The following is a 26,672-nucleotide window of genomic DNA, read 5'->3' on the forward strand; positions in this document are numbered from 1 at the left end:
GTTAAAATTAATAGATTGACTTGTATATTCTCAGAAAATTCATTATATGCTCAAAAGAGTAAAGGGCTTTACCACTACTGAACTGCAGACATTTCTGGTGTAAAATACTTCAGCAATTCTGTCCGTTGTTACTTTGAAATAAGCAAGTGTCAGGGTGAGCAAGTGACCAGTCATTGCTATTTTAATTATTTTTAAATTTGTCAATTTTGAAAACCTTCATCAGACCTGCTCCTTTTCTTCCTCTTTGCAAGTAAAAGCCCATCCAGGTATTCTCCTATACCAATAGCTGTAGCTTCCTAAGGAGAAATGAAGGATTTCTGTGTCAGCATCCCACGGATCTAAGGCCCAACTCCTGCAACAAGCACTGTTCAGGCAGATCCCCGCATCCACATGGAGCGCCAATGAACTCAATGGGGCTCTAGATTGGCACAGAATACCCTCATACGGGGCTCACTGCAGTCTTGGGACCTAAGATATACAAGGAAGGAAAAAGTACCTGCTCCTCTCTCCTCCCCACCAAATAATCTGTAGCAGCCAGGGAAATTGGATTGCTATTTGCAATCAATGAGACAGAAAGCCAGTTGGGAGCACCTAACCATCCCAAATTCACATTATAATAATTTTTAAAGAGCCCTAAAATTGTCATTTACTCACCTGCTATTAAAAACGTGCAGCCACAGCTTAACAGTTTAGAACAGGAAAGGAAGAATATTATATCCAGCTGAAACTACAGGGGGAACTTATATTAGCAGGATATAATTAGCTAAGTTGGAATTTGGCCAGGACACTAGGGTTAACATCCTTATGCTTATAAAAAGTGTCATGGGATCTTTAATGACCACATGTGGTCAAGACCTTAGTTCTCCCTCTCACAAAAACCACAAGCGTTAAATCATTATTTTCTTTGTTATTCTCTCTCATTTTGTCATTAGCCATCAAAACCTCTTCTGGTATCATAGGCTCACTTTATATATACCTTTGTCACTTATAACAAGAAATTCCACTGTAATATTAGTTACCAACTTTTTTTTTAATTGTAAAGTACTGCTGGCTCATCTTTGAAATTAAATCCTGGCAACAGGCTATATAGCCTATTATAGATCTTAGTAGCTTTAATCTTATTCAGTCCATGGCTATGGAAATCAACAAGTGTCTATAGTCACAAAATAAGATTGATTGCTTTTCTTTCTGTGTTTAGTCCTAATTACCTTCTGTCGAAAGCTACATACATGGGAATTTCAGTTTGATAAATTGTATATAGACAAACATACTTTGCTAAATGTCAGAATTTCAAGGAATCTGCAATGGAATGTTACAGGGAGTAAACGCTAGACATAAACTCACTCTTCCCAGTTATCTGTAACTAGCCAATTCTCAGTACCTTTGGTTCTCCAACTGGCTTCTTTGCATCCACAAGAGATAGCTGTTTAATTGCTTTAGCTGATTAGCCTTCACAGCTGCATCTGTAGTGAGGAGGCTCCTTTTAAAATTAATTCATCTATCAATCAGCAGAGTAATTTGCTAAGGTGAAAATGCAACTGCTGAACTATACACTTATCAACACTGAAACAGCAGAGAGCTTCTATGGGAAAATTTATTTTTATATTTGCTGGAATAATTATAGCCTTTCCCCAAACACTTATAACACCAGTATAATTACTAGCTGACAGGGCATAAAAATATTTTAACAGTATTTTGTACTTTCTTTTTCTTGCCGTCTCCCCACATACCATCCTACATTCCACCAAAATCGCCAAAGAAAACTTTCTTATTTTAATATGTAATGAAAGTCTGTCACACATCAAAGGTACTTTGTGCTTATGTCACAGATATGAAACTTCGTGATAGCTAATTTTCTAAGCACAAAGTAGTCTCCAGTCCAGTCTCAAGTAATGCCACCATCTAGTCTGTTACTCAGGCAAACCTCTCTCCTCATGTAACATTGTCTATTCACTGCCAGAAGCTCAGTAACCATTCTTTTTGCCAGCCACATTAATATGTGGCCACATTCAAATGTGGAGACACAAGAACCCCTACAAAATATCCAGCAGCAAAAGTTAGTAGGTTCTACCAGGCAGCCAGTTTGAAAACTCTCATCCTGCTGAGCTGAGCTGTCCATTACTAGAGGAGGTTTTGGAATTAATTGATAAACTCAACATTAACAAGTCACCGGAACCAGATGGCATTCACCCAAGAGTTCTGAAAGAACTCAAATGTGAAGTTGCAGAACTATTAACTAAGGTTTGTAACCTGTCCTTTAAATCAGCTTCGGTACCCAATGACTGGAAGTTAGCTAATGTAACGCCAATATTTAAAAAGGGCTCTAGGGGTGATCCCGGCAATTACAGACCGGTAAGTCTAACGTCAGTACCGGGCAAATTAGTCGAAACAATAGTTAAGAATAAAATTGTCAGACACATAGAAAAACATAAACTGTTGAGCAATAGTCAACATGGTTTCTGTAAAGGGAAATCATGTCTTACTAATCTATTAGAGTTCTTTGAAGGGGTCAACAAACATGTGGGCAAGGGGGATCCGGTGGACATAGTGTACTTAGATTTCCAGAAAGCCTTTGACAAGGTCCGTCACCAAAGGCTCTTACGTAAATTAAGCTGTCATGGGATAAAAGGGAAGGTCCTTTCATGGATTGAGAACTGGTTAAAGGACAGGGAACAAAGGGTAGGAATTAATGGTAAATTCTCAGAATGGAGAGGGGTAACTAGTGGTGTTCCCTAAGGGTCAGTCCTAGGACCAATCCTATTCAATTTATTCATAAATGATCTGGAGAAAGGGGTAAACAGTGAGGTGGCAAAGTTTGCAGATGATACTAAACTGCTCAAGATAGTTAAGACCAAAGCAGATTGTGAAGAGCTTCAAAAAGATCTCACAAAACTAAGTGATTGGGCAACAAAATGGCAAATGAAATTTAATGTGGATAAATGTAAAGTAATGCACATTGGAAAAAATAACCCCAACTATACATACAATATGATGGAGGCTAATTTAGCTACAACGAGTCAGGAAAAAGATCTTGGAGTCATCGTGGATAGTTCTCTGAAGATGTCCACGCAGTGTGCAGAGGCGGTCAAAAAAGCAAACAGGATGTTAGGAATCATTAAAAAGGGGATAGAGAATAAGACTGAGAATATATTATTGCCCTTATATAAATCCATGGTACGCCCACATCTCGAATACTGTGCACAGATGTGGTCTCCTCACCTCAAAAAAGATATTCTAGCACTAGAAAAGGTTCAGAAAAGGGCAACTAAAATGATTAGGGGGTTGGAGAGGGTCCCATACGAGGAAAGATTAAAGAGGCTAGGACTCTTCAGCTTGGAAAAGAGAAGACTAAGGGGGGATATGATAGAGGTATATAAAATCATGAGTGATGTTGATAAGGAAAAGTTATTTACTTATTCCCATAATACAAGAACTAGGGGTCACCAAATGAAATTAATGGGCAGCAGGTTTAAAACAAATAAAAGGAAGTTCTTCTTCATGCAGCGCACAGTCAACTTGTGGAACTCCTTACCTGAGGAGGTTGTGAAGGCTAGGACTATAACAATATTTAAAAAGGAACTGGATAAATTCATGGTGGCTAAGTCCATAAATGGTTATTAGCTAGGATGGGTAAGAATGGTGTCCCTAGCCTCTGTTCGTTAGAGGATGGAGATGGATGGCAGGAGAGAGATCACTTGATCATTGCCTGTTAGGTTCACTCCCTCTGGGGCACCTGGCATTGGCCACTGTCGGTAGACAGATACTGGGCTAGATGGACCTTTGGTCTGACCCGGTACGGCCGTTTTTATGTTCTTATGTTATTACCAGCCCACTGCTGATTGACAAGCTGCTCATCCTTTCAGCGAACAGCTACCCTGCCCTGCCCTACTTCCGAAATCTTCCCAAACTTGAGCAGCAAGGTGGATAGGAAAAGGGTAAGGGAGGCAGCCTCCTCTAATACAGCTGTGTTTTTAATGAAAGGGACAGAGGCCCAGATCCTCAACGGAATTTAAGCACCTAGCTCTCAAATCACTGGGAGCTAAACACATAAATACCTCTGAAGATCTGGGCTGGAGCACGTAGCCTGTGCAAGACCAACAGCTGCATCCACTCATGGTATTGAGGAAACAGCCACTTGCCATACTAAGAGAGATACAAGTTGAGAGACAGACTAGAGAGTCTGTTGAGGAGAGAGCTTTTCTCCACATCCATGTTTGTTTTTTTTTCATAGCTCCCCAGCTCTGGCTGCTGAATGCCAGATTCTGTCATTAGCCTGGTGAGACATGGAGATTTTTTGGCATAACTGACATACTCTTTTCCACCCAAAATCCACCATGTACCAGGTGACTTTCTTGGAGGAAGCATCTATTTTGTGATTTCCACAGTGGGCACTATTAAATGTTATATTGGGTTCCTGGTTTTGTTCCCCATTTATTACAGTTTATTGTCCCTGTCTTTGGCACTCACCCTCCTTTTTCTCTATTGAAGGTGTTTAGAGAGGAGTAATTCTCTGATTTTTTATTTACAAAACCACACTTCAATGTGTTGGTCACTTGGTGTGCCAGGATCTTTTATTTTATATTCCCAGAGCATGGAGAGCAAGGGTCTAAGTGGGAGCTTGAGCAAAAACTTTATTTAGTTTAGGAACCTCTAAAGTGTGACCAAAGGAAATATTCTGGTGTCCCTACACCTGGCCTCTAATACTGTCTGGAACACCCAACATTAGGGCACACACATAATAGGCTGAAAAAATGGTTACATAAGACCAAATGGGACAGGTAGAAAGTAGGAGGACAAACATGTTGGATTGTGCAGGGATGTCACTACTACCCATTATTTTGTTCACTGACCTTGCCATTTTGCTTAAGCAAAGCTTTTAAGATACAAATACAGCTCACCCCTGTTGGATCTTAATTAAAGATCTTGTTGCCTGTATTATTGTATTTCTAATAATCTTCTGGAGGCTTGAAAAAATATCAAAACAGACCAGGACCAATTGGTGAAAGTTGCCATTATATTTTCTTCATGATAAATCAGAGTCAGAGCAATTTCAGAGACGAAAGAGATTAGGGTGGGCCTAATGCATCCTACCATTATGAGCAGTTTTGTATTCAGTTGGGTATCCAAAATGTTGCAGAGGGCTAAGTAGAGGCAGAGCACTCAACAAGGGTTCAGTGTAGTACACTTCCCCACAGGGGGCCTGAATCAGCTCCTTAGGAAATGCCTGCAAATCCAGAAAATAAATTGTTTCACATTTCCACCAATCTACCTTTTCCAAGTGTTCCAGAAATATGAACATTCTGTCCAAAGTAAAACAGAGATACACTGCTCAGAGCTCTCTCAATCTGGCAGTCAAGCTGTCAGCTTGCTTCAGCATAGTACAGCTGGAAACAGCTGCCAGTGGTGTTTATTAGGTCTAGCTTGACTTGGCTTGGCTTTCTAACTACAGAAGAAATTGATCATGATTCAGATATTGTCACATAAAATGACAAAAATTCCAGCCTGTCTGTGATTCTTTGAAGACCTTGTATACTTGTGTCACAGGGATATAATTTATTATTTCTGAGCATATGGGACAATTCTGCAATCTGCACAATAAAGGAAATGGCTTGTGTGGCAATTCCTCCTCCTTCCTCCAAGCCAAGGAAGATGATTAAGGTGGACTGCTGCTGCCTTTGTACAATTCGGTGAAAATCAAAGTATTCCATATATATATATATATATATATATATATATCACAGAATAATAATGCACTTCTGCTTTGTCTCTTCTTAGGAGTCAAAATATACAATGCAATTTTGTAGACTATTATGCTGGTGTGTGGTAAACAGAAACTTTAATCTCCATGTGATCACAAGACCAGAATCAAGTTCTCTCTCATGATGAGTGAGACTGCATCATATCTATGTACGTTTGCTGTAACTATGTAAATAGGTTAGGGATAAAAGAAGTTCTATACTGGATCAAACCAGTGGTTCATCTAATCTGGTATCTTGATGGTCAGTACCAGAAGCTTCAGAAGAAGAATCTTCATGATAGGCAAGTAGGAACAAACTTTCCCTACGCTTTCATGATTGCAAATCTTGTTATTGAGATTAGAAACTATTGTCTTTCCACAGCAGTGGCTTCTCTGTGAGTGTTCCACATTGGAATTTAGGGAAAAGTTTTTGTTTTCTTGTTGTTAAGTACTTGCCAGAGTACTTTTAGATGCTAAAGTGCTTACACTTACTATCAGCCCTGTTAAAAAGAAAATAGGGCATATGAAAAGATTAATGAAAGATTAACACGTTCACTAATGTGTACATCAACAATTATGCAGTGGGCCATTTTAGTGCCTCGGATTTCTAGTTTAGCCTCTGACATCAGTAATTTACAGCAGTAAAATGGAAATACACTACCCTGATATGAGGTGAATTTCAGCTTCATATTAGGGATGTCAAGAAGTATGACCAAGACAAGAGAAAAATGTTAGCTAACGCAGCCTACTTTAGTTTAAGACAGGTAGAGATTAGCTTCAGGCTATTAATCCACTTGAAATAAATCAATAGCTGATGCTGTGACATACAAAGGTAAGACCCAGGCTGTTTTATTTATCTCTCTAAGTCCTACCTGCCCTGGTGCAAACCTTTTGTGCCTTACTATTCCCCTATTGAAGCTAATGGGAGTTTTGTCATTGACTTCAATGCAAACAAGTTAAGACCTTGTGTCCATGTGGAGCTTATTGTAGGACCAGAGCCTTAGTTGTACAGTGATTTTGTAAAGTATTTTGGGGCAAAATTTGTACAAAGTAAAGTAACAGGAAGAGAGGAAATTAACGGGATCTAATCAGGCGCAATCCAGTAACAAGAGGCAGAATATTTTAGAGGTTACTATTGCAAGTTTATATGCAATATGCTGGTAAATATTACTGCTATAATTCAATGTACTTCAGTATTCCCTCCATACTCATTTAGGGCTATTTCCCAGGAGCTAATTGAGAGGAAAGTGGAAACCTTGACAACAGCTGTGAGCTAGCAAAACAAAAATAAATCCAAAATATGCAATGTGTGATGTAATCCACATGATCAGACAGCATGTCGGACTCATTTTGGGCTTTGCTGTGTTACCAATACACATTTTATTCAACAGTACATCTTATAATCAGGGTTTGAACTAAATCATTTTAAAAGAGAAGAGAATAGAACATTAGATGAAAATCCTGCTCCTGTTGCCTATAGCTTTTTCTAGATTTTTATCAGGCTGGAAGAATTTGTTAGGTTTTTAACTCTTTTATGGATCTGATTTGCATTCATTTTATCCTCCAGTCCATTTTAAAAAGGGGGGGTTAAGCTTTTTTGTATCTATAATCCAGAGTCTCTTTTCTGTATGCAGTATAACTACACTTCCTGTATGGGCACTGACCCATAACTGTGAACAGATGTGCTTCTTCGGTACAGACGGAGGTTACAGATGTTCTTCTGCCAGAAAAACTGCTGTTATTTCAGTGCAGCAAGAGGAACTTAGAGCACCTTGACCCATCCAAGGAACACCTTACCCTTTGCTTTACTGTGCTGCCAGGTTTTTCTTCTTTTCACATAATGTCGTTGATGAAGCTTTAATGTGTGGGAGACAAGGCTATTGCTGTTTATCAAGCCCTTTGAAATGTCCAAAAGCTTTGCCAGAACTGGGAAGCACAAGTTTTATTGAACTGACTCTGCAGTGAACTCTCTACACTAGGGGTGCTTCCCTTGCCCCTCTCCTCCCTCCCCCCCCCATAGGCTTTATTACAAAGTGGCAGTTGCCTCAGTTGAGACACCACTCTTGCTGCTCTTCTGATTGGGGTTTGCTGCACAGAATATTTTGGTTTCAGGAGGGAGACTTTTTTTCAAACACAGCTTCTTCATAATTTTGAGCTACTCACTGCATTGCTCCTTTGTATCTGATGTCATTTCTATATCACACTGAGGAGATGCATGTGATACAGGCATGGAAAAAACAGGACAGGGAAAATAATCCAGCAGCAGACAAACCTGCATTAACAATTGACACTCCCACTCTGTTGGTAGTTTCTCTCATTCAGAAGAGAGGCTCCTGGCCAGGTGCAGGAGACCTTTTAATTGTCACTGCTATTGGAGGTTGGTTTCTAATTTCATGCTAACATCTGTCACTAGATTTAGCCCAAAGAATCTATCAAGAGACATTTTTATAAAGAATTGTCTCAGCAACCACCTTGCTAGAGCCAACAAACTCTGTCAATGAGAAACATCCAATGGAAGGAAACTAAAAAAAGTTTCTGTGCTTCAGTGGCATCTGGTCCAGCAATATATAGAAATTGTTTACTTTTCAGATAATAAAAGAAGTTCAATTTATTCTTGTTCTATTTCATATAAGAGATAAAGGATATTTTTCTTTCTTTAGTATTACAAGAGGTAAAAATAACTTTAGCCAGTGCAGAATTTCTACAAGCAACCTGTTGTTTTTTTTGTTAAGTGTATTAGCTTTCTACGCAAAGGCAGATTGTATGCTAGATTAATTATATTTTATTTACTTCCATTTTTCATTCCTGACCCCTCTTTCCACCTTTTTTCACTCAACTCCTAGGATACTGTTCTCAAGGTAGAATTATAAATCTGGAGACCTACACAATATTCTATGAGGAATTCACTTTATTTTCCTTACCCTACATTACAGCACACATAAGTAATACATAGATATGGTTGAATGACAATTCCCTATAAAACACTCAATTGACATGACTGTTATTTCATTTTGTGTGTCACTGCACAAATAGCCAACTCAATACTCTTCAAACTCTACTACGGCCTTTCAGAGTCCTAACCACAAGTTCTGGCATACAAACAAGTTCACAGATTAGCAAACATTGGTGCCTGGTAAAATATCAGTCTTTGCAACAGAACACCAGAGCTGCCCATTCTCAAACCCTGCCTCCTTTTGTGCAGCAGAAACACCAGTCCCACTAGCTCAGGCCCTCAGAAAGCTACAGAGGAGAGGACAAGGCATGTTCTATTGCAAATGATCTCTTTTTGAACATAGAGAAACTTGTACTGACAATACAGTGAACTGTTCATATTGCAAATGAACTCTCCATCCCCTACCTACTCTAGTAGATCTGAAAGATTTTCAAAGTGGATACAAACCTGTACATGTAGCTTCTTAGGATGAGGGCTCTGATCCTGCATCTTGTGTGTGGGCAGACCCTTGCTCCTGTACTGAGTCCCATGGAGTCCAGTTCAGTCTCACCTAGCAGAACTGGCTCTGCAGTGCAAGTACATGTAAGGAAAAAAAAGTGTCAGCCTTTAATTTGGTCACTACAGTAAGCAGCTGGAGGACTCTGAATACACACAGAGTAAGAAGGAGCTGTTTTGCAGAGTAGACCCAAACTTTAAAGGTGCATCAGGCCACATACTCTTCTACAATCTGAAGAGAATGGCTAGGCTTATACATGCTTCATCGGGTTTGGCTGTACTTCTGACTGGGTATAATATCTTCCCCTCTAAGGTCCTGGTCTTGCAACTGGACACAGACTGACTCTTGAACCTGCACAGAACCCCACTGATTACGTTATCATCTTCCTTCTTTACAATAACTTATGATATAAATGAATATTGTTTTGTATGCGTTTACTTAGTACTGTACAAATAAAAGACAAATCACAACCAACTTTCTTGTCTATGCTTAGCAAAGTGCACATGGCTAAATGTTCACTGTATTCCTGTCCCTAAGCCTCAAATGGCATCTTACTCAAGTATCATTTTGGAAATTATTTTTTGTAAAAAGAAAGGGGTTTGTGAGTCTCCGCCAAATCAGCTAGGAAGTAAAATAGAAAGATGACAAAACCCAACATTTTTAATGATGTGTCGAAAGAAAATGATGTTATGTGGTTCTCCAGTTGCACCCAGCTGTTAAACAGAGATACTTCTAATTCTTCAATCTGTACACAGTATCCCCAAACTAAATGCTGTCTAACAGCCTGTGGATCTGTGGGTTTTTGTTAATTTTGTCTGAACTAAGATCATCTAATTATAAAACAGATATTCTTCAGAAGGAAATCAGACTTATAAAAAACAACATGAAAAGAACCTAATGGTTTATTGGAGTGACAATATTAAGTACAATTGCACAAAGTACACGGAGCCATTTAAATCAATGTCCCTAAATGTGGAGTAATATTCCCTGTGAGTAAGGATGACAGAGTCTAGTCCATACTGTTTTACATGTCCCTTCACTTGTTTTAATCTCAACTTTTTCAAGCAAAACAATGACAGAATCTGATAATCATATTACCTTAGATTTATATAGCATCACACTCTAAAGAACAACAAACCACTCTTCAAAGATAAGTTAGTATTTTTAAGATGAGACGGATGTTAAGGGGGAGATTTTCAAAGGCCCAAAGGGAAGGTAGATACCCAGCTCTCATTGAAAGTCATTTGTGTATTTGAAAATCTCTCTCTACATGACCTGACCACGGTCACACAAGGCCAAATTGTGATACCCTTATACTGAGCAGTACCTTACATCCTAAGTGATCTCAAAGTCACTGTGTCTACTTGTGCAGTAAGGCACTGCTCAGAGTGAGTAAGGGATCACGTTACACAGTGAGTAAGTGATAAAGTACTAGCAGACCTCATGAATACTGAGTCCTAGTCACTAAAAATATTGTCTGTAGGTGCATAATAAAATCCTGGAATTTCAAAGTATACTATTTACCTAAAATAAAGCTGTGTCTTCATTCATGTCTAATACCATAGGATAATAGATAGTAACTAGATTTCTATATTCAAAATCTAGGCTAAGGCTTATATGTTACCAGACCAAAGAGAAAATGTATTAGTGTATCTCTTCCTATATAGTTTGCAATTTTGTATGTAAAAGTACAGGGATGTAGCTAAACTTTTATAATGCTCTCTAGAATGTAGGCCTAGATGGGAGGGAGTTAGGTGCCTAAATATCTTTCAGGATTGGGGTCATAACTCTTTGATTCAATAAAATGAGAGAAAGTGTGGTCAAGAGGAGGAAAGCCTAGTATCTCAGGGCCAAGGCACTTGGTGCAGACATTTGGCTCCACTGGCACTGTTACCTACGCTCTTTGGTGCATTAGACAGCAGCATCAGGAAGCCAAATATTTTCACTTATATTTATAGACCTGCCACTGACACATCCCACCTTCTCCACTGACATATCTGCTATGCTAGAGCTTCTTAGGAGATCTGTTGAAGGCAGCCATATGGCTGTCTTACCCAGTGCCTACATTAGGGGAACACTCCCCAAGCCAGCTAGGACACTCTGGCTCTTTTATTTTTGCCTATATAACCTATAAACGTGGTTGGTGATCAAAGTTTGGTTGTTCAGGGCAGGGAAATGTGGTGGTAGAAAGGGAGGTACTTGAGGTTAAGAAGGGCAATAGGTGAGTGGAATACAGATGGGGTTTTGAATGAATGAATTGCTTATTTCCTTGCCTTTTATACTTTGTATTAATAGCTTATTGTAGTCTAGGAACCTTAACTCAAAGGTAACAAAGTGTGTGTTGAGAAACACGCATACATATGTATTCACACATGCACTCTTTGGACTCTGATATTTGTTTCTTAAAAAATAATTTCCTAATATTTTGATCCCTGAAGAGGACTCATCAGAAGCTGACAGACAGGATCCCTCCCTCATCAACTGTAAAATTAATCAAAACACAATTCCTTATTCAAAGGGACACTCAAAATTTAAATTAAATCTTTTGTGAGATTACTTTTCCTAATGCTTTGTTGCAGTCTAAATTTGATAACCACCTGGTTTAGGAACCTTCAACTTTACACTGTTTTAAGCCTGCAGTTCCATATCTGGATCTCTGCCACTTCATTTCCACATTCATCAAAGCTTTGTGTGGGGGAACAAGATACACCATCTCCTCCAACTCTTCAGTCCAGTAAAAAGCAGATGGCTAATTAAGTAGACTGTCACTTTTTAAACATTTATTTTTTATCTTCTGAAGCATTAGGCCCTGATCCTGTGCAGGGATCAACCCTATGGAGCTCACTGCAGTACTGAAGCCTCATTTTCTTTTTAATCTATGTACAAGAGAGGATAATCTCTTTCCCACGAGGCATCAGATAGATCTATTCACTTACCTACACGGAACATATTTAACCCCTGATAGAATGCATACAGATTTGCTATTCTAACTCTGAGAGAAAGGGTATCATCCTGCCTCCTGTCCGCATGGTGAACACTGAAGTCAATGGGAATTCTGGGCACAAAGGGGTTACAGGTTGGTGCCTACAGACTGCAATAAATTTTGTACTGTAACAGGTATATTTGGGCTTGTTATGGAGATTGCCAAGTTCAGGTACCTCACCTAACATAATAGCAATCACTGCCATTTATGACTAAGTATGTTAATAAGCAACTTAATTGGCCACCTTCCCTAGACTTCAAGGCTAGGAGTTTCAAATGTGCCTAACTGCCACTGGAGTTGGTGTCATATTCCTTTAGGCCCCTTTGAAAAATCCCAGACTAAATACTGTTTTGTGCCACTTTCTAAAGTCTTTTCACACATCAGTGCAATCTTTATTTAGCTGCAGGTCTGATTGACATTACAATGACTACACTGAAAAGATGTATCTTCACTGTCCCATTCAGTTCTGGAATTTAGCAGTCAGGTTACTCTACTCTGAATGCTTCAATACCCCGTTGCTTTCTGAGTTGAGAGTTTTTGCATATCACTGCTGCATTCCAATGAGTAAGGTCACAGTACAAGAGATTCAAAACTATGAAAAAAAACCCCAATTTATTTTTTATAAAAAACACGGTTTGTAGAATAAATTCGTTTTATAAATCTACTGCTATTCTATAGTTCTCTTTGTTTTAGCCCCAGTGGTCTCCACTAAACAGTCAACTTTTACCAAAAGTGGTAACACCAAGTGGCTTCTGCAATACTGTACTTAGGTCCTACTCAGCAAGATACTTAAGCACATTTACAATTTTAAGCATGTGTGTATCTCACTGACTTTCAGGGGACTATACATGCGCTTAAAGTTCCATATATTCTTAACCATCGTGCTAAATCAGAGCCTTACTGATTTGATCCTACTCTCTTCGAAGGCAATGGCAAAACTATAGTTGACAGCAATGAGCACATGCAGCCCCTAAATTTTTACTTTAGTTATAGGGACAGATATCACTGAGTGGTGGTTGCTGGCTTTTTTGAGAGAGAGAGAGTCATCCTTGTATCTATAAAATATTCTGAGTCTCATCGTCACTTCCTTAAATACCTTTAGAACCAAATCTTTCAACAATTCAACCAAGGTCTATGAAGATTTTGCTGGCAAGAAGATTGCAGATTTGGTACCAGATTTTTGTTTTATATGTGCTTTAAGTATCACTCTTTATGTAGATAAGTGGGTACTTAGCACAGCCCATTTCCCCCTGAGTTACTAGAATTTCTGTTATTTGGGAGTAATTTAGAAAACAAAAAGGTAGAATGGAATTCCATAAGCTGCATTGCATTATAAATGCCATCAAGATAGGCTGAAAATTACTGATCCTGCTTCAGTTGGAATTTGTACAAGTAATGTTATCTAAAGAATAAACATATGATGGCAAATTGAGCAGTACAGAATGAAAGCTAGGAAAGTTGAAGCTGGAGGCAAAGTACCTAAAAATTATCACATGTTCAGCCATATATCTGAATGTCTATCTAGATACCTTATGAGCACACTACAGTCCTCTGATTTTCCTATGACAAATCACAATAAAGTATCCATAAAATGTTACCACTCAATTTTAGCTGCACAATGACATATGATGAAGAGTGCATCAGTCTTTCATGGTACAAAATGCCACATGTGCACAAGCAGATATATATGTTTTATGAGTCAAAGAGGCACTGTAGAAGTATATTTATTATTGTAGCATAGCTATTTATAAGCTGATTCATACCAAATTTCTCCACAGTATGTTGTTTAGATTAGCAGAAGTATGAGCAACTGTGATGTTGGCAGGGAAATCAGGCAGTGAATTTCTGTGTATCCAAACTATCCCTGGTTAATTCAAAATATCTGCTTTTATTTAGTACTACATTTGCTCAAAGCATGAACAGTATAGGTATTGAATGGTAACAGTATTTCATACAGTATCCATTGCATGTGTGTTGGACAGCACATCATAAAGTGTTTGTGATGGGGCTAACCTAACACAGAACAATATGATGTAATATGCAGTATAGTAACTGTAATGAAAGGCTATCAGAAAGAGAATATGCTGTGTAACATCTTCCTCAGCAAACTAAGAGAGGATGGGAGGCCTTGTGGTTAACGTATAAACCTGGGAGACAGGAAATCTGGGATTTATTCCTGGCTCTGTCAGAGATTTCCTGTATACCTTTGGAAAAGTCTCTTTGGGGTACATTTCAGTCAGGTTGCCTGCCTTTGGATGGGGTGGGGGTGGTAATCTGTGCTCACATTTTGGCACCTGCGCCTCATTGTGGGCTGAGATATTTGCAATTCAACAGATGCCTACCTGATCTGCATAAGGTGCAAATATTGTGAATGCAGCTTTTGGGCCCATAATCTCTGAAGTTAGCAGAACAAGTCTCACCAGGTATGGCTCTTGGGTGATTATTTATGAGCAGCCAAGTAAAACATTTTGAGCAATGGAAAAAAGGTTAGAAACAATTTTGATTTAGGATTTTAATTGGCCTTGTAAAAAGAAGCATTTATTGAACTTCTGAAGTTAAAAAAATGCTAGTCCCTTTAATACCAGAACTAACTCCTCAGTTTCAAAATAACTGTTCAATCTTTTACTTTTAGGTGATGGAGACTGGAATCTTATTCTAGCTTTAAGCAATTCTCTTGGTTTCAGCTCAGTGGGATTTTGGATCTGGGAGATCTCCCTCTGCTCAAAGAGGGACACTTCATTGAAGTGTCCAGTTTCTCAAAAGTACTGATCATCACCCAACAGCTCCCGTTGATCTCACTGTGAGCTGCTGGGTATGGATGAGTACTTCTGAAAATATGGATATTTATTTAGGTGATTAAATGGGAGCTGTTAAGTGCTGAGCTTTTTTGAAAATTTGAACCATAAATGACTGCTCTAAGTAATGGCAGCTGGTCCCAGCAGCAGAGTTCTCCAGAATGTCCATAAAAATATGTTCTGCACTCCCACTCTTGTCATGTTCCATCTGGCCCCTGGCCCTAACCCTAGAATGTCCCCAGCACCAGGATTTGCAAAGGGACTGCACATAGTGCCTGTACTGGAGAGATCTCCCCCAAATGGCTAGGGTGGCATACAGGGGCCATAGCAAAGGCAACAGTCTCTGGGTGACATTATCTATTGAAGTGAGCTGGGAAACATATAGAAGGCCAGAGTTTATGCCATACAGGTCAATATCCCATGGAATTTGTAGTAAATATTTTGCATGAATTTTTTTTAAAGAAATGGACTTTAGCAATAATATTTTTGTTGAGTGATAATAGGGATAGTTTATCTCACTGCTGTAAGTCAAAAGAAACTATTGCCTACTATGGAGATTTGTAGCAGTACAGCAGAGCACAATTCAAAACAGTTGCACTGGGAGGGAGGCATGTAACTCAGCTGACATGTACAGTTCACACTGCTGGGTTTCTTGTGGGTTTGGGATGGAAATAGATCCAGAATAGTGTTAATCTATGTAGGGGACAGAAGCATGGTGGTAAGTAGGTGTGTCCCAGACAAATTCCAACTTAGGCAGAATGTAAATACCCATCTAAACTCCCTCCTGCAACTTCCATTGAATATGGTGGTCCCAACAATCATGTAGTTTTGCACTGGACTACTAGACACTTTCCGCAGTTTTACCCCAAAACTGCATTTTACCCGAGTGACGTTATTTCTGTGTACTCTCAATACTGCATAAGCTACTTTGACATCCTTCTAGATAAAATAAAATGTAAGATACTATTATTACATTGATACTACAATGACCAGAAGACTCAGCTTGGGTCAGCCTGCTACGTTCTAACAAAAATAGAAAGTGAAAATGAAAATCATATTGATATAATTTCCCCACTACAGATACATCAACTGTAGGCAAAAGAAATTCTAGGCCTTCATACTAAGACATCATCAGCTTAATTTGACAACAATAAGCCCTGACATGTAGCAGCAGGCACATGTGCTGGTGGACGACCCAGCCTCTCAACTGTTTTTTCCACTGCAGCCTGACCATAAAAAGATACTCAGTGTTTGTCTCCAGCAATTCTGCAGGACTTTCTTCAACAATGAAACATAAGGAAATTCCTCATAATCAAAGCTAACTTATGGGAAAATAAAATGCACAAGAACATGACAGCCTAGCAGAAGACTAATCACTTGTCTGCCCCAAAGGCTGTTCAATAGCTAACAGCCAACCTAAAGCCTGGTCTACACTAGGCGTTTAAATCGGTTTTAGGAGCGTAAAACCGATTTAACGCCACAACCGTCCACACTAGGAGGCACCTTATATCGATTTTAATGGCTCTTTAAACCGGTTTCTGTACTCCTCCCTAACGAGAGGAGTAGCGCTAGTATCGGTATTACCATATCGGATTAGGGTTAGTGTGGCCGCTGATCGACGGTATTGGCCTCCGGGCGGTATCCCACAGTGCACCACTGACCGCTCTGGACAGCAATCTGAACTCGGATGCAGTGGCCAGGTAGACAGGAAAAGCCCCGCGAACTTTTGAATATTTCCTGTTTGCCCAGCATGGAGCTCCGATCAGCACGTGTGGCGATGCAGTTAAAAATCAAAATAAAGAAAGAGCTCCCGCATGGACCATGCGGACGTGATCGCTGTAAGGGCAGGCAAATCAGTTCTATCAGCGCTCCGTTACAGAAGACGAAATTCAAAATCATTTTTTTAAAATCTCCAGACAGACGCCATAGCAGGGGCTCAGCGCACTGCTGCGTGACAAGCGTAACGGAAAGCCAAAGAATCAAATGGACGCTCATGGACTGGAGGACTCCAGCTATCCCACAGTTCCTGCAGTCTCCGAAAACCATTTGCATTCTTGGCTGAGCTCCAAATGCTTCTAGGGTCAAACACCGTGTCCGCGGTGGGTCAGGGCATAGCTCGGCAATTTACGCACCCCCCCAACCACCCCCAGAAGTGAAAGGGAAAACAATCCTCTCTTGACTCTTTTACATGTCACCCTATCTTTACTGAATGCTGTAGATAGACGCGATGCTGCAGCCGTCAACACTAACATCCTCACTCCCCCCCCCCGCCATGGGTGGCTGATGGTGCAATACGACTGATACCCGTCCTCGTCATCAGTCTATTGGCACATGGGGCAGTGCAAAAGTGCTGGTAACCATGCCGACTAGCATCAGTGAGGTCAATCAAGGGCGCCTGGCCCTAATTTTTCCTTGTAGATGGTGCAGTATGGCTGGTAACCATCCTCATAATAGCAACAGGGGGCTGAGCTCCATCAGCCCCCACCCTTCATGTGTAAAGAAAAGATTCAATTGCCCCTGGACTAGCAGAGGGATGCTGGGCTCCTCTTCTCCACACTCCTTACTGTCCTGTCTGGACTATCATAGCAGCTGGAAGCTGCCTTCCACTCATTTCTCACTAACAAGTCACTGTGTCTTATTCCTGCATTCTTTATTAATTCATCACACAAGTGGGGGTGCAATGCTATGGTAGCCCAGGAAGGCTGGGGGAAGAACGGAATCAACAGGTGGGGTTGTTGCAGGAGCACCCCCTGTGAATAGGATACAGCTCATAATTTCTGTGGGATCTGACACAGAGCAGCTGTGCTCTCTGGCTCTATGATACAGTGGTTCTCTAGTACACTTGCCCTGATTCTATTTTTAGATACCAAAAAGGAGGGATTGACTCAGGGAGTCATTCCCAATTTTGGCTTTTGCGCCCCTGGCTGATCGGCCAGGGACACTTATGACAGCAGCAAATGGCACAGTGCAAAAGGACTGGTAACCATGACCATCTTATTACCAATTTATGGTATGGTAGATGGTGCAGTATGGCTAGTAACCATCTCTGCTATCATGCAAAAGCAAAAGCATGCTTCTGTGTAGCGCTGCTGAATCGCCTCTGTGAGCGGCATCTATTACACATACGGTGACAGTCACAAAAGGCAAAACAGGCTCAATGATTGCCATGCTATGGCATCTGCCAGGGCAAACCAGGGAAAAAAGCCGCGAAATGCTTGTCTGCCGTTGCTTTCCCAGAGGAAGGAGTGACTGACGACATTTACCCAGAACCACCCGCGACAATGATTTTTGCCCCATCAGGCACTGGGATCTCAACCCGGAAGTTCCAAGGGGCGGGGGAGGCTGCGGGAACTATGGGATATCTACGGAATAGCTACCCACAGTGCAACGCTCCAGAAATCGACACTAGCCTCGAACCGTGGACGCACACCACCGATTTAATGTGTTTAGTGTGGCCGCGCGCACTCGATTTTATAAAATCTGTTTTACAAAACCGGTTTATGCAAATTCGGAATAGTCCCGTAGTGTAGACGTACCCTTTGACAGGGTGCTGCTGACCCGTCTTTACTGAAGACATGTGACCTAAAGTGTGACATCTAGATTTGGAAGTTGACAAGATCAAACCACCTGGAATAGGGTGCACACTGGCATAAAACAAACCTTTTTTAATCTTCTGAATGCTTTTAAACTCCCATGACTATTAACAAAAGACTATAGCCTCATTTTGATAAGCATCTGTGTTGTATCTGAAAGGTATCATGTTCAAATCCTATTAAGGATGAAGTGCTATTGACTTTTTCCATCAATTACAAATTAATTCTGATCACTTTTTAAGTGACTAAAAGAAGCAATGAGAGCTGATGAAAGAACCTTTCATGTTAAAAAAAACAAGTTGGAAAATTAATTATTCGATTATGCCATGATGTGGGGCCAGAGACTTGGGTGCATTACAGATGCTTTGTGCCACATTTCAGCTGCAATAGCAAAGAAAATGGCCCAAAGAGGTTGACCCCACTCATCATCTCTGCTGCCAGTATAGCACAGAAGGCAAGGCACAGTTACCAAAAAGTGGGCTTACTCACGGTACAATTCCACACCACAGTGATCTTGAGCGTTTGTCCCCTTATTCGGCACGATTGTCATACAAATCACATTTGTAAATCTGCACCCACATGCCATCTTTGCATTGCACATTTTGTGAAGGGCTTCAGCTACAGACAGAGACCCAGATCCAGAAAAGTATTTAGAATTATAACTTCCACTGAAATCAATGTTTGCGGTGTTGTTGCAGCTGTATTGGTCCCAGGATAAGACAGATAAGATGGGTGTGAGGTAACATCTTTTATTGGACCAATTTCTGTTACTTCAGCAATCGATTCATTAAAAGATATTCCCTCATCCATCTTGTCTCTCTATTGAAATAAATGGATGTTAGGAGCCTAAATACCTTTGTGGGTCTGGTCCAAATTGTCAAATTCACCACTTGCTTATGCAGGGGAAATATCTTTGTCTTGGCCCAGAGTTGAATTTTCTGCTTAATAACTAGCACTACTGTAAAGTGACATACAGTAATTTACTTTATTTAATGTACCCTTTCCAGCTCCTTTTATCATGTGGTATATGGCATAAGCCCTTTTTTATTATTCTGTAGTTCACCTCTGACACTAGTTTTGCTGTTATAAAGGGTATGAACAAGATCCTCAGCAGGTGTAAATCAGTCTGTCCCTCAACTTCAGTGAAACTATGCCAGTTTACACAAGCTGAGGATCTAGCTCTGTTTTTGTATTTAGAAAAGTGCAAACGATCTATCATTTATTCTGAAAAGAGAAGATGACAATTTTCCCATTCTTTCTAATTACTGAACTTTGACATCCCTAGATGATTCCTTCAGCATCAGGGTTTGTTTATAATGCAGTCACTGTTACATTGGTTTAGTTTATTATTCATTCATTTGAATTTTGTGTTCCAAGGATGTTTCACTGAACATTCACTGTAAGACCTTCAACTATGACCACCCACATCCTGAAATTCTCTCACACATAATCTGAGGTCCTTCCTTTTGTTGGGACAGAGTAAATAAGTAATAAATTCAAAATCTTTTACAAAAACAGACCACGTACATTTTTTTCCAGCCAAGTGTATTAATCCTACAGAATGACTTATGGTATTCTGAAAGTTTGTGGGCTTTTTTGTATATATATACATATATATATATGGACCTATTGTTGAGAACTTTAGTTCAATCCACATAGAGGAAATCCAGCTGCCACAGTTCAGGATGTCCCGTTGCTATGAAGGATGTTGGCCATTGATTGGCCAGTCTGTCATTGAAAATATAGCTATTTATGAGAGACGTTTTTGTCATTTTACCACTACTAAAGAACAGCAATTTCTAAAAAATCATTTTGTGAGGGGCTTTCTTTTAATAAACTAAGAATTATTGAAGGAGACCGGGGGGAAATACAGACCTTGAGGGTCTCAGTAGGAGAGCACCCTTCCTGATTTTGACATTGTGTAGGTGGAAAATAAAACAAAAACAATTTGCTCTGTAAATAGCAAAGGGATGTCTTCAAGTCACCAGTGGTGATCCCAGAAGCCAACTGCTGTTCCCAGGGGATCTCTATGGACTGGGTTGCCTTCCAATCCAGATCCTAGCCCAGTCCTGTGCGTTCCCAGTCCTGTGCGTTCCTACTAGCAGAATTCCTGTAGAGTGGGTGGGTTAGAGTTCTTACCTCTCCAGCCTGGCCGGGCTGAGGGAAACCAGCTGTGCTTCTGACTAATCTACTCAGTCAGAACAGGTGGACCTCATTACCCCAATAACCCATCAAGGAATATAAACGGCTGGTCTCCTGTCAGAGGGGAGAAACAGAAGGTCCTTTGGGGAGAGGCTCCTGATGAACAGCTGGCTTGTGAAGGCAATGTGGACATAGCTTGAGGTTTAAGGTCTCCTTAAAACCTGTCTTTTGCTTGTATTAAAAGGTTGGTTGCTACAGAAAGGATGAATACAGTTCAGTAATTAATCTGGACATTGTTTGTTAAATGACTCAAAATGAAGTCAAATAAATACAACTCCTAACAAGGGAAGATTCTCTTTCATGAGCAAATACTGCGGGGACTGTCTCTTCAGTGCTGCTGTCCCAGGCCTTCTACAGATATTCAATATTAACTTGAGTTGATTTAGATCTTTACTAATCTTCCTGTAGGAGGGCGGTCTATTGCACAGAGGTCTTTTACTAACCCATGTTCTTGGAAAGAACAGCCCAGTTCCTCAGGTTTAGCCTTATCTTGCCTGCAAACATCATAGGGTTATGTAATCTGTCACACATGAGCACAGATGTGATGGGTGCCTCAAATAAGTGGCAGGGCTGCAGGCAGCAGTACCCTCTCCGGCCATGCCTCCGAAGTTGGTTGTATCTTCAGAACAGAAAAACTGGGAAATTGTTCATGTGTGTCCCAGGGGACAGTATTTGGGTGGGGGATAAAGAAGGATGGGGAAGTAGAAAGAAAGAGTGTCCTCTCCTACCCCTTCTTTGCAGAGTGAAAGACTAGGACATGCTAAAACAAAGGGTAGGGTAGGACAAAGTTTTCTTCGTCCTTCTGTGACCTCTTTACTGTTCTCACCTATTCCCATCCTCTCCCCTACTATGTCACCCTGTGCTCGCGCACTCTCTCTCTCTCTCTCTCACACACACACACAGTCCCCTAAAGCTTGTATTTCCCAGTCTGTTTTTTCTCCCTCTATTGGCGGAGGCAGATCTGAGGTAGGGCCAGAAGTCTTGTGGCAGCTAGATGTACTATAGCCTGAAAATCATCCACACCATATGTGCAGCTCTGACACAATGCATCCAATATCATGCAGAGGTACACATCCAAAGACATACATAAAGTGCTCTTACATAAATGATTTCCATCTATACCTCTTTAAAAGCAGGACAATCCTAGCCAGAAGTCAAATAAAATATAGCAAGATTTGCTGGAGAAACAGGAAACATATTGAAGTTAGCTCATTTGAAAAAAAATGGTGAAAGTTCTGCACAAAAAAAGACATTTTATTTTTTGTGCAAAGTTATAATAGAAATTCCAAATAAAAAAAAGTGTTGACCACCTCTATAAGCTTGTCAAAATCAACCAAACTACTTCTGAAAAACTTTCATCAACATTTTTATAAGTCCTAATTAAAATGAATAAAGCAACATGTAGAAGAAGTGACACACACATGGCAGGGTGGGAAGATCCATAAGCAAGATGGAGACATACAGAAGTAAAATATAGATGGGAAAAGAGTTCCGGTGGCAGCAGAAGGGTGTATGTGAGTGAGAGAGAGGTCTCCCAATGCACTAAACCTACCTAATTAGGGCCTGATTCTGGATCCAGCCCTTGAACAACATTTATGCACTCTGTATACAAATGAAGTAATTCTGAATACTCTGCTTTCTGTTTTAAGCTATCCAATATAAAATGCTAATTAAATAGGAGTAACTGCACTCAGTTCTATACAACAGATTTCACCACAGAATAATGTTTTTTTCCAAACAACTTTTGTTTAAAATATTAACATTTCCCCTCTCTCTTCAAAGCCTTGCATTGTGTTAAAGGTCATTTGAGGGGAGATGGGAGGTTGGCATACTGGCCACATTATTTCTTCCTGTTCTACAGTAAGGAACATTCTGATGATATCAGGAACTGAAAATTCCCCTTTTCTGTAGATTTGTCAACTTGATAGGCTTACAGTAGATGAAAGGAAAGCAAATGATGTACTCACTAGTCTAACAAAGAAATGTTCCCCATTAATCACACTGCAGGAAAAACGTGTCTGCAATGCATTCGTACTTTTCAGAGTGCAGAAACTGAACATTTCAATGTTTTAATTGTTTTCATAATAAAGACACAATATTAAAAATATTTTTAGAGAATGAAGATTCTTTCATGTATGAAAGTTCTGCTACTGTAGTTTTTGTGAGACAAAGCCGGACAGTGCCATCTAGCGTTCCTTTGGTGATAAAGGTAATTGTATTTGTGTTGAGGATTTAGCTTTAAGATTGTAGCAATAGATGTTCCAAATTACTTGGGTAGCAATACATGCTGACCAGATTTGAATTTTCAGGTATATAGCACTACCAGTTACTACAATTCCAGCTATTAACAATAAGACCACGTACTATCTGGAACTGGTATTCTCATTTGAGAAACATGAGAGAAAATACCAGGTTTTATTCTTTAGAAGAGTAACTGAATGTGAACTAAGCATCATTTAACTATAATCCTACCAACAGCACAACTGGTATAAGCTGAACAAGAGAAGCTGTATCTGCAGCACACAGTGCAGTACAGGTGATTAAGCATTCTGAAAGAAATCAGTATTTAGAAGAGGGTTGCATAAATGTGCAGTGAAAAATATCAGACAACTTATTAGAAAGTTGCCTGGCTTTCTGGCCATTGCTAATCTCTACACTTTCAGTTGCAAGTGATCCTTGCTTATTCATAGCAAAGAAGTGCACAACACAAGTATATATGGCTGGTTTAGGGCCCAATCCTGCAAACACTTACAGTGCTCAGTATAGTTCAAATGGTCACAGAATATGGAGAACCTGGGTCCCATGAAATTAAGGCTATAGGAATGCAATAAGAAAGAGGCAATAAGTTGTTGTGTGGATTGTTTGCCTTCCAATAAAAATCTATGGAGGCTACATTTTTCTTCTGAGAGAGAAATAGGTTACAGGTCAGAGCATAAAACAGAGATTGAAGAACTGCTACTCCTGGGGGGATTCTGCATGACTGCGTGCCCACAGAAAATGGCAGGGAAGCAAAGGGAAGCCGCACTGGGAGGGATGACCATGGGTGCAGTTTTTTGAGGAGGATAGCCCCCCTCCAAACAGAGGTGAGCCGTGGGGGAGGGGAGCACACGGGGGTTATGTATAATTGCCCCCACCCCTCCTTTCTGCAAGTGCAGAGCTGCCCAGCTGAAGGAAGCTGTCTGGGCTCACTGACTCTGCACCTGAATGCTGCCTCCTGGGTCCTAGTGCCAGTTGTCCTCCCCTTCTCTGTGTTGGGAGCCTTCCTTTTTTCTGTGTAACTAGGGAGACCAGCTGTCCTGATTTTATAGGGACAGTCCTGATTTTTTGGGTTTTTTCTTATATAGTACCTTTGCCCCTCACCCTCTGTCCCGATTTTTCACACTTGCTATCTGGTCACCCTATGTGCAACAGTGAGTGCCTGCAGTGGGGATGGGGAAATGAGGGAAGGGGTGGGAAGAAGGCAGTGGGGAAGGAAGGGGGGTTGAATAGGGCAGAGGAGGGGAATGTGAGAGTGAGGGGAGGGGGATGGAGAAGAAAAGAGGATAGGGGATTTGCAGGGGGAAGCGGGAGCTCAGCATGTAGCATCCCCTCACCAGCAGCTGGGGCTCCCCCATTAAGCAGGCCCATTGAACCCTCATCCTGACAAGCCCTACCCCCTTTACATGGACCCCTCTGATGAGACCCATCTACACCCCACTGATCCCCAACCAGCTGCATCTGGACCCCTACCCCCTCAAGCCCCACTCCCCCAACACCCAGACCCCCCCACTAAGCCACACACAACCAGCCAGACACCCCTGCTCAGGCCCATCTCCCCACACCCAGACCCCCCACCCCCACTGAGCCCTAACCACTTACATATGATCTCACAGAGTCCCATTGTCCCTGCAGCCAAAACCCCTCAATGAGCCTCTGTGCATCCAGATCTCCCCCTGAGCTGCCCGCACCCAGACTGCCCCACACAGAAACCTCATACCCCACACCTGGATCTCCCCACACTAAGCCCCTTCACACTTGGATCCTGCTGGGCTGAGCCTGCCCACCCACACCTGGTGCACTGGGCACAGAGGGGCAGGACCCTGGGTATTTCTGGGGCAGGCCCGTCCCTTGCACTGTGTCAGGGTCAGGTACCGCGTGGGGAGGAGGGGGCTTTAGGGTGATCTCCCACCTCTGTGCAGATGGCCTGTACTCCCCACTGCCATGCTGGAGCCACATTTATTTATTGACAAATAAAATTTGCAGAATTTTAAAATATTGTGCATATAATTTTTAATTTTTTGGCATAGAATTCCCTCAAGAGTAAACTGCTGAGCAATACCAATACTAAGTAATGGGGGGGGCAGTGGAGGGAGGGAAGTGAAAAACTGGTTTTGATAAGATAGTCACTTTAGTCCAGATTCTGATCTGTGATGTCCCCTTTGTGCTGCTCCAAAGGGGATGGAATCTGGCTTTCTCCCTCTTGCTGGGGATCAAAGTTATTTACATCTTTAAGTCTTTGTATGATCAGTGCCTGAGTTTATAGATGGTATTATCATGCTTTTACTGCAAATTGAGAGAGGAAATTTAATGGCTGTCATGGGAACATACTGTTCCAGTTGTAGAAAAAGATGCCTAAACCAGACAGCATGTGAAATATTAAAACTGAACAGGCAGAGTCCAGCACTTCCAACTTTGAAATTTAACTTTAGGTCTACCAGCTACAGCATATGAAATATCTCAGGTTCAGCACATCTCCAGAATTATGCTTGTATTAGGGATGCCTTCCATCCCTAAATAAATATATCCCACACTTGGACTCTGCATCTTGTACATTCATCTTTGACAAATGGGGGCAGCCAGCATGGAGTGTGTGAGGCAAACCCAAGCCTGCAATTTTTACATTCCTGTGAGTGATATTTCTTCTGGAGTACTGGCAGGGGCTTTGTTTGTTTGGATTTTTTATTATACTTTCTTTTAGAAACTCACTGCCACATCTCTCCAACTGCTCCAGCTGTGTTATTTATTTTATTTAAATATGTAGAATGTCTATACTGAACACTAGGCATTTACACTAGTCCAAGTTTAAAAACAGACATGTTAATGATCATATTGTGCACTGTATACCAGAATGTTTAATCAATAGAAAAAAAAATCACAGATACACTGGATGAGACAATAGATTAGCAAACAGATGGACTAGTTCAGGGGTCTCAAACATGCGGCCCGTGGGCCGCATGCGGCCCTCGGAGCTCTTCCCTGCGGCCCGCGGAGCTCCCCCAGTTACTTCCTGTCGCCGCCAAACTCCCCTCACCCCCGCCCCTCTCCCCGAGTTATTTTCTGTGCCTAAGCTCCCCGCGCGCTGCTCCCCAATGTTTGGGGCCGGGTCTCTCCCCTGGCCCCACCTGCCGCCCCCACGCGCCTCCCCCCAGTGTCTCCCGGCCCCCACTTGCTGCCCCCTCACCGCCCGGGAGCCTGCCCGGGAGCTCACGCTGACTCCACTCCTCCGCTATGCCGGATTCCGGCATCACCTGCTGCCGCAGGGTCCTAGCGCCCCCCTGCACTAGGGCCAGGGCAGGCTGCCCTTCCCCTGCCCTTCTGCCCTAGTCCTGAGACTCTCCAATGCCCCGAGCCTCTCCAATGCCTCAAACCCCTCACCCTCAGCCCCACAGCCCTCACCCCTGCACCCCCTCCTATCCCCAAACTCCGTCCCAAAGCCTGCACCCCCACCCCCTGCCGCAGCCTGGAGCCTGCACCGAGCACAGAGCCTGCACTCCAGACCCCCTCCCCCACCCAAACTCCAGCCCAGGGCCTGTACTCCAGACCCCCTCCCCCACTCAAACTCCCTCCCAGAGCCTTAGGCAGTAAATCTAAGTGCGTGTTTTGTCCTTTGAGTGAGGTGCATTACTGAGTGTATATATTTATTAAAACTGCTTG

At 41.5% G+C, this 26,672-nt stretch overlaps 1 protein-coding gene across 2 annotated transcripts in view; it reads right to left on the reverse strand.

Moving 5' to 3' along the window:
- FOXL2 (forkhead box L2) overlaps positions 1 to 26,672 on the reverse strand; it is a 263,381-nt gene that overhangs the window by 211,238 nt on the left and 25,471 nt on the right. The window contains exon 2 of one of the 2 annotated variants that reach the window (XR_006582091.1): positions 9,138 to 9,255. The exons of the other annotated variant lie outside the window; for it this stretch is intronic. The gene's annotated coding sequence lies outside the window, so the exon portion shown is untranslated. The remainder of the gene's footprint in view (positions 1 to 9,137; positions 9,256 to 26,672) is intronic. 2 annotated transcript variants of the gene reach the window in all.

This window comes from Mauremys mutica, chromosome 9 (assembly GCF_020497125.1).
Source record: "Mauremys mutica isolate MM-2020 ecotype Southern chromosome 9, ASM2049712v1, whole genome shotgun sequence".
NCBI classification, from domain to species: domain Eukaryota; kingdom Metazoa; phylum Chordata; order Testudines; family Geoemydidae; genus Mauremys; species Mauremys mutica.